Raw genomic sequence first — 12634 nt, 5'->3', positions numbered from 1 at the left:
TCTTCTCTCCTGGGCTGTGTTGTTGGGCAGGCTATATGACTTCTCTAGGTTTCAGATTCCTTACACATGAAATAGAAATGTCTGTCTTATAGGAAGTTAGAAGACTCAACATCCAAAAATTCCTGTGAGTGCTGCTTGGAAGGTAGTAGGTGGCATTATTACTGTTCTTTCAGAAAGACTGCTATTTGGAGCTCTTGGTCATTCCTCTATCCTGGTTTCTTTTTATTCAAATATCCATCATCCTGGGTTCATTTTATTAAATCATTTCCAATGATCTCCATATGATACCTTGTATTTTCTGTTGCTATTACCAGTTGTAATGAGAATCTTTTAGAATTGTACAAAAATTATATCTTATTTCCCATAGAAATTAACCATAAGATTGATGCAGACACTATATTGATTAATCTTCCTTTGGCAATAGTAAATAGCTGAAAATCAGTGTAAAAGGTAAATCCTCCTTAAAGCTCCATAGTGTGCCCCATACAGGAAACTAGATATCAATACTCTCTTTATTTTGAAAGCAGTTCAAAAAATTATATCAACTTATTTGGTATTGTGTACTATAAAGTATGCCAAGGGGAGACGTCCCACTGGAAGCCAGCACAACATCCTAGGGAGGTTCAGGACTTTAAAGTCAGGTGGACCTGGGTTCAAATCAGTCTGGTCATTGACTAATTATGTGTAACCTGAACCATGTCTTTTACTCCTTACAGGGTTTTGTTGTAGTGGTGGTGGTGGTTATCCAGAGAGTGGAAACAAGGTTCTCTTTAAAGAGTTACTGTGAAGCTATGTGAAACAGCAGTGTACTTCTTTGTGGCCTGCCACCTTACTTCCAGAGCTACAAATGAAACTGAACCCTGAGGCTGGCAGAGGAATTTCAGAGGTACTTGGCAGCTCTGAAAGTATATGATGAAATGATGGTAGAGAAAGTGATTCTATAAACAGGTTGAAATATCAGAGTGTCAGAGGGCAACAGACTGGAGTAAAGTAGAGTAAGAAAAAGCAGCAGGTGCTTCTGGCCTCAAACTTGCAATCCTCCTGCATCAACCTCTTGAGTACTGGGATTATAGGCATGCACTACCATGCCCAGCCAATGCTTCTTCCTGGAACTTGTGTTCTGAGTCAAGCAGAAACTGTTTCAGGTTTTTATGCAGTGGGACTTCAGAGTGGCTGATGAGGGACACCTAAGAAATACAGAGTTATTTACTGTGATATGCCATGATCAAATCTAAGTCACCATATTCTGTAGTTAGGGCCACTGCTGTGACCCCTGAGTTGGCCTCCTTCCCATCCACTCTTGCTCCCTCTAAATACCTCTGCCACATTAAAGCTTTTCTTTCTCTCTTTTTTTTAAAAAACATGTACTCTTGATTTCCTTATTCTAATTGTCATCTTAGCTGAGACTCCTGTGGATATATCAATGGGCAAAGGGAGACTTCATAGAAGAAAAGGCCACAGCTGTGTCAATCCAAGTCAGTTAACAACAGCTAAGTGAATGAATCCCGTTGTCTTCCTGTCTAGAGTTTATTCATTTAGTGAAAGTGAACAAGCTAGTGTTACACACACACACACACACACACACACAACACACACACAAACTCTCAAGACTTCAGGCTCTGTGGACTCTTCTATATTTAGCACTCAACTCATTCATTCTTTTGTAATCTAATTTTTTTGTCCCCTTTCCATTCAAAGACCAGATATTGCTACCTCATCTTTCCCTTGTGAACCTCAGAAGAATACGTGTTACTCTGTCTCTGATTATTAGTTACTACATTTGCACATGTGTTTGCTCATTATAATGTTATTGATTTGAGAATAAGATTTTATATCATAAATTGTCAGGAGTAACCTGTATTTACTTTTAGTAGGGATCTATTCTCAACTTGGAGCTGTCATTTTTGTGATTACAAGACAACAAAATCTTGCTTTTCTAGCTTATCTTACTAATGCTTTCATATGTTTCTTGCATGAAAACATGGTCTCCTAATACAGTCAGTTAAGATAGTTCTATTAAAATCACACAAAAATATTGCCAAGCAGAAAAAATTGTGCTTTTTAAAACTTTTGAACTATCTATCCAACTATATATAGGCTCATTACAGGGTCCCAATTTGTTAGGAAGGCCCCCCATGTGTTATAAGGCCATATATCTCTAAATCTTTCTTCTAAGAATAACCTATATGCATATTCATACGTAAAACAACCCTAAATACATACAGTCCTCCATTCTTTGTGTGGTCACAGAGCCACTTGGTCAATAAGAGCTAGAGTGGCAGTCACTGCTGGTTTCTCCACCAATGAATGTCAGTGGACTATATTGCAAATGCTCTCAATTTTAGCCTCCCTTTTGCCAGTATTTAATGTTAATGCAGATGTTTTTGACTCAGGATGGTAACCAGAAGATGTAATGAATCTACCCATCCTCTAAAATATAAGAAAATAATATCTTAGTAAACATAAAATTTTTTCTTGCAAATGGCTGAAGGATCATAATGAGGTGGCAAGAAAAGCCAGGGAAAGTTTGTAGGCAATTAGTATTGGTGATTTGGCTTTATAGAGGACATCAAATATGTAAGTGCAGGGTGGAAACACTGACTAACCATTCTGTGAAGTGCAGCAGCAAGCACATAATTCTGGAGGTATGCCATGATTTCAGGGGATTGGAAGAGTGTGAAAGAATGATCTTATTCCTTTGTCTCTTTAGATGCTGAGACCACATCTCTACAGGAATAGTTCAGTTATTGCTGATTCAGCCCTTCCATTTCTAGAAAATGCATCCCCTCTGCTAAATGGGATATACATGTACCCTTTATGCCAAATGTTTAGACTAAACTAATCCTTTGAGCCAAGAAAAAGTTTCTTTTTCAGATCAATACTACTCATCATCCTCAGTGGTTCCCTGGGTTTCTGATGATGGATTTTGCCCCATCCATAAATTAGTTTCTCTTTATTTCTCCAGATTTAACTCTCAGTGTTCATCCTCACAGTGATCCATTTTGAGTGTGCCGTTCCATCTCTAATGTTCTTGTCCTCTCCCCCCTTTGCCTAGGGGTGGGAGGTGCGTGGTCTTGTGGACATTTACACTGGCATCCCTTTTCAGAGAAGCCTTCCTTGAACTCCTAGAACACCTGGGTCCCCATTCCAGACCCTTATATTAGGCCTCCATACTGCCGGACTTGCCTTCATTTTCTTGTCACAGTTTGCCATTCTTGCTTATTTATAGTGCCTTATAATGATGTAATTAGATGAGAGAATTTTGTGTGTACCTTTAGTTACCATTTCCGCCTAGCACCTATAACAGTATGGTTGGGAGCACTATGCACTCATGGAATAACTAAATGAACTCAAACTATCTAGTTTCAGCTTCACATTTCTCTATGCTCCTCACTTATCTTAATATGATATTAAACAATTACATACTGTGGTTTCACATTTGTCTGCCTATGTTATATATATAAATATATACATTTTTTGGTACTGGGGATTGAATTTGGCACCTTGAGCTTGTGAGGCAGGTGGTGGAACCACTGAGCTAAATCCCCAGCCCTGCCTACATTATATTTCTTCAGTCTGAAATACATTGTATACTTCTTGAAATTCTTTTAATTTCAATATTTTTTTCTCTGATAATCATTTCCTCATCTCTCCACCTAATTTTGTTTTTTCTTTCTACTACCTTCATTCAAATATTATGGACCCTTTACTTACGAACTCAATTCCCTGGCTGTAACTCAAGTTGGTCAATGAAGGCTCAGTCTCCCCTACACAGCCTTCAAAGTCTCTCTTCTATATATAGGCAGGTCTTAGCATCCTTAGAGAGGCATTGTCTCAGGATTTCTCAATGAACTCCACACAAGAAAGGATGTTGTAATGTTCCTTCTAGAACTCTTTAAGGGTTAAATCTGTATCTGAGACCATCTGGAAGCACAAGTGGTCAGCATTGGGGTCGTAACTCAAGACATTGTTCGTAAGTTAAAACTAAAATTCCAATTATAACCCAAGTTGTTCTTATGTCAGGCCAGTCATAACTTGAGGGTCACTGTATTTCACTGTATTTCTTTGCACTTCTTTTTCTCTCTCTTTTTGTTTTTACCATTTTGGATGCTCTTGGAGGGGCTAAATTATACAAATGCTCTTTGTTCTCCATCTCATTTTCTTACCACTTAGCCATGTGCTTTGAACACACATTATGTCTGATTTATAATTTTGTATTAATTGAATTATAGTTAGAGGTTTATTTCTCATATCTTCAAGAGGGTGGACCTTCTTGCAGAAGGTAAAAATGTGGTTCGTATGTGCACTTTGCAAAGGGTGGGGTTGGCAGAGAGATTGTGTGTAGGGGATGTGGTAGAAGAGAGGCAGGGGAGACTGGAGGCTGCAGGGAGAGGCTGTGCTTATGAGGCACAGGGCAACTTCTGAGCAGTATTTGCAAGATTCTGGGGGTTGGATTTGTGAAACACTCTGCGTACTTTGGACAGTATGGCTAGATGCTTCATGTAAACTCTTCTTTCCCTTCCAGGAAAGTCTAAAATCAGGGCCTTATTATTCTTCATGCTTCTGGAATTGGATTTGTTAGGAATGAGGTATGGCTGCTAATGGACAGATATAGGGCTGAAGACGGCCTCTTGTAGATTATATAAGGTGAAGTGCTGAAAAGAAGATGTAAAACAGTTAAGACAGCACACAATTTCTCTTTCTTTCTTTCTTTCTTTCTTCCTTCCTTCCTTCCTTCTTTCTTCTTTCTTTTTTTTCTTTCTTGATAGGGTTCACAGACACAAGAAGAAAAATTCCTTTAATCCTTTTTATTGAAAACTCATTTTTTTCTATGACTTTCTTTTGATATTTTATGTTCTTACAACAGTCTCAAAAGTATTCAGTCATTTAAAAATGTATCCTAACATTTGATGCAGTCACCAATACAATAAAGAATTATTTATGATTTATGTAAATTTCTACTATGTGAAGTGACATATCAAGTGCTGATGGTTTAAACAGAAAAGTACTGATTTGGGGTTAAGGATGTAGTTATGACAATGGATGTAATATGAACCTCAGAGCTCTGGAATCTTGTAGACTCTTATGGAATAACAAGGATGTTAATTGCCAATGTCAGATGAGCAGAAATGTGGAAACAATTTATTTGTTGTGTAATCATAAAATGCTTGCAGTTCAGTTCTGTTAAAGCGTAGCATCACAGGATTCTAGAGTTGAAATTCAGAGGAAGTAATTTAACTCTTAGCATCAAATATGGACCATTAAAATTATTTGCATTAATAAAAATCTTGTAAGTTAAAAAACACTGCAACTTTTCATTGCAACCAATTTTTAACACAATCCCTTATTAGAAAAGATACTGTAAATAGGACATATGTCCATCATATTGTCTCACCACATTGTTCAACTTGGTGAAAATTAGGAGATAATTCTTTCTCCTATTGAATTACACCTATACATGCCTTATTATGTAGGAAAATTTTTCTTCTTAAGGAAATTCCTAAACAAATTTCTCTCATTCGTTTCATCTTACAGGTAACCTAAATTCATTCCATCTCCTACAGTTATAGTTGGTTAACTGAAAAAGAGACAAAAAGCCAATGCTGTACTTTTTTGTCTTTTGTGGCTATGTTTTTGTGTGCATCTTTAAAGTCCAGAAATTTTCTCTAGTTGTTTTCATGTATAACATTAGAATTTGTAGGAATAGAAAAAAATAAAAGGCACACACGTACTTCTGTGTGTAATAAATGCATGTCAGAACTCAGTTATTAAAGTCACACCAGACTTTTCTGTTCCAGACTACACAATCTATGAATTTTAAAGCTTTTTCTTATAGACTTTACATCCAATGCGAGCATAGAGCAGTAAAGAAGCAGCCAAGCTTCCTGGCCTCTCAGAGCTTGCTTTTCCTTCTAATTGCCTAAGTCATTAGGCAATCTGTATATTCTGTAAGGCACAATTTCTACCCTCTAAGAAATTTCACTCTAGCAGGAAGGGAAGGAGAATGTAAAAAATCAATATTTATTAAATTTATAGGCAGTGAACTAACACCAAAGTTAATGTTATTTAGTCCTCAAATACTTTTCAATTATGTATTATTGTCTCCATCTTTTGCAGTGGAGGAATTAAAATTCAGTGAAATTCAGTAACTCTCTAAATATAACACAGATATATGGAGTCAGCACTGGAACTAGGTTTTTTTCTTTTAAATTCCAAGACTTAATCTTAAATAGCTTTTGGAATCACATATGCAAAGTAATACAAAATACCATTTTAATGGCCGTCATATAGGAGTTGTACTATATAACAATGCCATTCAGACTTAATGTGTATAAATAACATAGACTTTTTCTTTTCAATATAAAATCTAATTCAGTAATTCTTGGGGCATGGCCCCTGACATAATTAATGCTGCTGGTTCAAGTATTACACTTTGGTATCAAGAAGGTATGAAAAAGGTGAGAGAACAGTTAAAGAGTAAGGAGTCCCTTATAAAAGAAGAGACATTTATTGACTGGGAAGAATTTTACAAAACATAAAAGAGGAGGAAGGGGTGGTGTGAGCCCTTCAGGTAGTAGAAAAGCATGCAGGTCAGAGAAATAAATGCAAAACATGTTGTGAAATGGGTACGAAGTCTAAGATAATAAAAAATGTAGGCAACATGCAGGAGCATAATGAACAATTAGAAACCAGAAGGGAAGTGTTGAGCAGGATACAGAGCTCCTCAATGTGAGATTAAAGATTATGGAATTAATTTTAAGTGCCAAAAGCTACTGTTAGAGATACTTGAATGTTATCTGTTATAGGCATAAGATTAAAGTATTTCTTTTAGAAATTTAATCAGGCAATACTGGGTAGGAGGCAAAGAAAAAGTAATTAATTGGGATGTTGTACAATGATGTAGGTATTAAATGACAAAAGCTTGAATTTTGAATTTCAATGATAATTGAAAATAGAAAAGACCAAACCACTGTAAATATTGTTAGATGAATGTAAGAAAAGAGTCACTAATGAATCCAAAATTTATTATTAGCAGAATATTGCTAACATCGACAAACTTGGGACACAGGAAGATTGGTTGTTTAGAAACAAGCATGTGCCCCACCTTGTTCCTAGAATCCACTGTCTATTTACAGTGGATCCACTCTTGCTGACCCTGTCCTTAGTGTCCACAGTAGGTGTTTGGATAGATTTCAGAGTAAAGATTTATGAGGAATGTGGCAAAATGACATTTTTCAACAAAGATACAATTTTGGAGGGAGATGTCTGTGCTGAATACAAATAGACATGAAACTAGGAAGTTGTAAAGCATGGAAAACGAGGAAAGATCCCAGAAGATCTAAGGAAATGTCATGTCTTTGTGAATTGTGGAGTGAAAATGAAGAAATGAGAAAATGAGGATACAAGGTTGTGCCTAGAGTGTAGGGTATTAAAGTACAATATTGCAGAAGTGGATCAAACACAGGTAATAACAAAGTTACCATAGAAATGTGTGGCTAAACCACAATAGAGGTAGAAGATTGCTTCAGTTAAGAGGCTCAAAAATATTGATAATATGTTAGTGAATGCATTCTTTTCAACAATGATAAAGTCTATTAGGTTGATGTAAGAAGATAGGGTGTAGAGAATGTGAGTCAGTATCAAATTTGAGGATGTGGCTCTATAATTGGTGGATTATTATGAAAAAAAGTAGGAAATGGTATAGTAGGACAGTATTTGACTAAAGAATGGGTGACTTTTAATGGAAGTATCAAAGTAGAAGTCTGAAAATAGCATTGAGATTAAGAGGATTCTAAGTGAACCTGCTGTGTCAGGGATATTTATTTATTTATTTATTTATAAGAGTGGATGTTGGGCAGGAGAAATGGCAAAAGAGGGGTTGAGTGATAACTCGGTATCAGAAAAAAAACTTGAGAACTAAGTGGGGATGGGGATGCAGATGAATAAAAGAAATTTAGATTTAATGGAAACAAGAATTCGAAAGTATATGTTTGCTATAGTTTGGATCTTAAATATTCCACAAAGGCCCATATGTTAAAGGCTTAGTCCCCAACCTGCAGTGCTACTGGAAGGTGGTGGAAGCTTTAGGAAGTAAGGCCAAGTGAAAAGAAGTTAGATCACTGGAGGTATGCCATTGAGATGGTATGGTGACCCTGGCCTCATTCTCTCTCTGCTTCAACAGCTTTGGTTCACTACCTGCTCCTTGCCATGATGTGCTGCCTCACCACAGGCTCAAAAGCAATGGGTTAGCTAACCATGAACTGAAATCTCCAAAATTATGAACCAAAATAAACCTTTCTTCATTTTAAGTTTATTGCCTCAGATATTTTGTCATAGTGATGGAAATCTGGTTAATACAGTATGATAAACCCATACATATTTATGGAAGCATATTTTTTAGGGATACTAAGAGAAAGGATAATCAAAGTGAGAAGACCCAAAGGAGACATTGTACCATCCTGGCACCTTGGGTCCTGTCTCAAATTTAAAGCTTTTACATCATCATGAGATGAAATGATTATCATACTGTATATCATCTAGTCTCACAGCAATCTTAGATGACAGAATTATTTCTACCTTGTAAATGAGCAAAAACATATTAGAGAAGGTCAAAGTTTTGGAGATAAGTAGGCCGAGGAATTTTGAAGTGTTGATAGTGTTGATAGTTTGAAGTGTTGAAGTTTGATAATGTTGAATGTGTTGGCATCAAGAACACTGAATTTGACCAGAACAGTAACAAAAACTAGAATAGGAAAGAATCCAACCAAAGATTGTTCAGTTAATGAATAGCAGAAGTTACCACAATGTTAATATTGAAGTTTGTAAGACATACCACTTTTTTAACATATGAAGGAAGAAAAAATATGTATATCTTCCAAGTATAGTTGCAAAGTTAACAATGACGTGTTTCTATAGAAGGCATCATTGCAATTATTTGGATTGTTATTCCAAAGACAATGTTGATGTGTATGCATGGTCTAGATCAGAGTATGAAGACTTTTTATGGCGGTAAACAATGGATTTGCAAGCTATGCAGTCAGTCACAAATACTCAATTTCTTTGTTTTGAGTGAAAGTAGCAATAGACAATACAGAAATGAATGAGCATGGCTGTTTTCTAATAAAACTTTATTTACGAACTCAGTCTCAGAGTGAATTTGACCTGTAGGTTGTATTTTGCCAACCCTTTGTCCTGACATTTCTCATTCTAAAAGATGGATTTTTCGTTTTGATATGGAGTCCTCAAACTGGATAGCCTTAAACCTGACCAAGTGCAGTAAGAGAACTACTCGATTGTTTATGCATTTTTATGCTAATCACTCAATTTAAAATTCTGTAATATTATAGATAAATTCTACTATATTAATTGCCTATTTATCCCTTTGCCTACTCTGGCTCTGTGGCACTGAATTTGCTTTTGAGATTTACTTTCTCTTTTTCACTTTTCTTCTTTTCTTTCTGACTGCTAGAAGATGTTCAGATTATTTGAAATGATGATACTATCTCTCAAAGTATTGTGCTTGTTTTGAGAGCACATATACTATCTCTCAAAATATTTTACATTATACCCAACTTGGTGCCATGAATTTGATAAGTATGCATTTTATTATCAGGGCTGTTGACTAAAGAACTGTAGAAATATAGGAAATTAAAAGTTTCCTTAAAGATATTAGAAACATATTTCTAGAATCAAAAAGAATATCAAGCTCTTACTTAAAAGTTCGGGTTAGGAAGGCATACAAATATTTCAAATATTTTCATAAAAAATTCATCCTCAATAGACTACTCCATGTTTTCCTCCAGAAAAGATCATGTTGATATGACATAGTATCACATTTTTAAATAATGCTTCTTTCTGGAAAATGTATAGCTTAATGGAACACCTCAGATGAAAACAAAGGTTTGTAATTGGAAAAATCTTTTTGGACAATCCCATTATATTTTGTCTTAACAAGATATGTCACTACACCAGTATTAAATATCAATCTGGCATTAACCATAATAGGCCACCAAGGTATGCTTACTGAGAAAGAGTTACAATAATTGCGAATAACTTTTGTCAATTGTTTTCAGTTACTTAAAGTGAGCTTTGTGCCTCTGCGATGCTCATAATTTTTCTTTTGCTTTTTCCTCCTATAGTGCAAGCTAATATATTGCAATGCGTATTTGAATTACCTTTGCTACATAATGTTCATTAGCTGTAACATTTCATTTTAATGTTCTTCTATAATTTTGGGTTATATAAATCTAGAACTAGAGCTACATTTTAGTTTTTCTTTTTAAAAGACTTTTAATTGTATTTTATATCATAGTTCTGGTACCGCATCTATTGTTCTTAATGATGTATTACTATAATTTACTACCTCTGGGTTTTTCAGAACTAGAACTCCTTAGGGTGAGAGAAATGGTGAGCTAGAAGAACTAAAATAATAATCATTTTTAAGCAATCGTGGAAGTATCTACCTAAGAGATAGGCCAAGTCCGACAGAAGTTATGGCTGAAACCAAGTCTGGAAAAATAGTTGGAGGTTGATAATAAATGAGATTTGCCTTCGGAGAAATGAAGAAATTAGTACTTAGAGAAATGAATACTTAACATAGGCTATGATGCTGAAGTTCTGGGTCAACTCTGCCTGCATGAATCAGATGTCTTTGCTTTGTTCTGTGGATATCATTTGCATCTGTCATCCAGCCAGAGGCCCCTTATTAGGTAAATCAGGTGCTGAGATACAGATAAAACTGAGCGAGTCCACTTCTGCTGATAAAACAGTAGAGCACACTCATTTTGAAAACCAAAAGTCATTAAACACACCTGGTATAAGAAAACTAGACGTATAATAATATATGAAGAAAAATTATGTAGGTCTCTTAATTTTATTCAATATTTTAAAGCAACGTAGCAAAAGAGGCTAATGAGTAGTTGCTGAATCAAATCAGACTTCCAGGTTAAAGTTTCTGAATAAGAAATTCTTGTAGATAATGTACTAATTATTTTGTAGATAATGTACTAATGTATACATATAGTATTTACTTACCTTTTGATTATTATGTTCCTCCTAAATAATTTTTTTCTCCTTGCCATCTCCGTCGTCACACTCAGCTTGGTTTTCAGCCCTCATTTTGTTTTCCATTCCATTTCCCAAACAACACGCCACACAGTATTTCTTATATTCTTTTAGAGGTAGTCCGATTTCTTTCCCATTAAATCATACTCTGGGTCCCATTTTCTAAACTTATTTATTCCTCTTTTTGCCTCTCCTAGGTCTTGGGATGAGTCTAGGATTATGTTTTGCTGCTTTAATGTATTGCCTTTTTTTTTTTTGTAAATGAGACCCTGGCAATGAAAACGTACCTTGAGGAAGTAGAAGATAGCATCACTAGGATATACCCTAGAGATTATATTAAAATTATGCCTGTGTTTCATTATAAATGTTTTAAAAGCTCTTAGCCCTTATGAAGCACTGATCTTGATTCCATCAATTAAACTGCTTTGTTGGCTTAAAAACTGTATGAAACAGAGCTGTTAATTTTGCCATACAGTATTTATGATAATTTATAAAGTGACTTTACTCTGTCATATTTTCCTTACCTTTGAATTTTGAGGAGTAGGCTACATTTGAGACTTTTTGAACTTTATTTTTAGTTATAAAACACACTTCAGAATTAGTCTTATTTTGTACCCAATATATGAATTAGATCCAAGCAAAGCATCCTCTGCTGAAGAGGAAGGAGCTCATCTAACCTTTTCTTCTTCTATGCTCTTCAGGGCTACCTATGGGGTACAACATGAAACCTAATGGAATAGATCATTTCCAAAATCTTCTCTAAGCCTGAATTTCTAAACATCTGCTGTGCTACACCATCGTGGCTCTTACAAATGGTAGGCATTTAATATGTGTTGAATTGAACAAAATGGAGTTAAATTGAATTAAAAGGCACCATCCAGTCAGCAGCTCCAGCATTTTTCCTAACTAGCTTCTCTCTCAACAGAAAGGAATATTCTTTACTCTTTCTGTTTACCTGGCTTTTAGCCTTTGTAAGAGTAAACATTCAATTTCTTGTTTACATGATGTTAGAGGGGCACATATTTGAGTCCCAGATATAGTTTAAAGCTTATTTGGCCTCAAACACAAATATTAGGTAGATGGGGCCGGGGATTTAGCTCAGTGGTTCCAGCCCCTGCCTCGCAATCACAAAGTCCCGAGTTCAGTCCCCGGTACCAAGAAAAACAAAAACAAAAACAGATATTATGTAGTTGTAATCAAAGAAGTATAACTATTAATGAGATATAGTGTAAAGGATGAGCAGATTTAAGAAAAAGTAGTTAGCAGTCCATTTTGACAATGTCATTAAATAAGTAATTTAAATATATTTTTTTATTGAATAATGTTTTCACAGATATTAAGTTGATTGTGATGCTTTAGAAATTATATAAAATTTCCCATTAAAACTAATGCCTGATGAAATTTTTTTCCTGAGCCAAATACTTTTGTATGTTAAAATTTTAGCACCTTAGAATAACTAAGGACTCTATTTTCTCTACATGAATGAAAAATTATAAGTAGGACACTGGACTTGGGGAAAAAAACATTTACCTTGGGAAGAAGGAGCTATTTTTTCACTTTATTTTGAGAT

The 12634-nt window shown here is 35.3% G+C and overlaps 1 long non-coding RNA gene across 3 annotated transcripts in view; it reads left to right on the top strand.

Annotated features, from left to right (window-relative positions):
• LOC147824131 (uncharacterized) overlaps positions 1–12634 on the top strand; it is a 518026-nt gene that overhangs the window by 106911 nt on the left and 398481 nt on the right. For 2 of the 3 annotated variants that reach the window (XR_015442705.1, XR_015442706.1), the window contains exon 1: positions 11764–11879. The exons of the other annotated variant lie outside the window; for it this stretch is intronic. This is a non-coding gene — a long non-coding RNA (uncharacterized LOC147824131). Of the gene's footprint in view, positions 1–11763; positions 11880–12634 lie in introns of those variants that run through there. 3 annotated transcript variants of the gene reach the window in all.

Source organism: Heterocephalus glaber, unplaced genomic scaffold (genome assembly GCF_053883595.1).
Source record: "Heterocephalus glaber isolate CG9 unplaced genomic scaffold, H.glaber_assembly_v1.0 deba00001553, whole genome shotgun sequence".
Classification (NCBI taxonomy): Eukaryota; Metazoa; Chordata; class Mammalia; order Rodentia; family Bathyergidae; genus Heterocephalus; species Heterocephalus glaber.
Note: the sequence above shows the minus strand (reverse complement) of the source record. Positions and strands in the feature narration are given on the sequence as shown.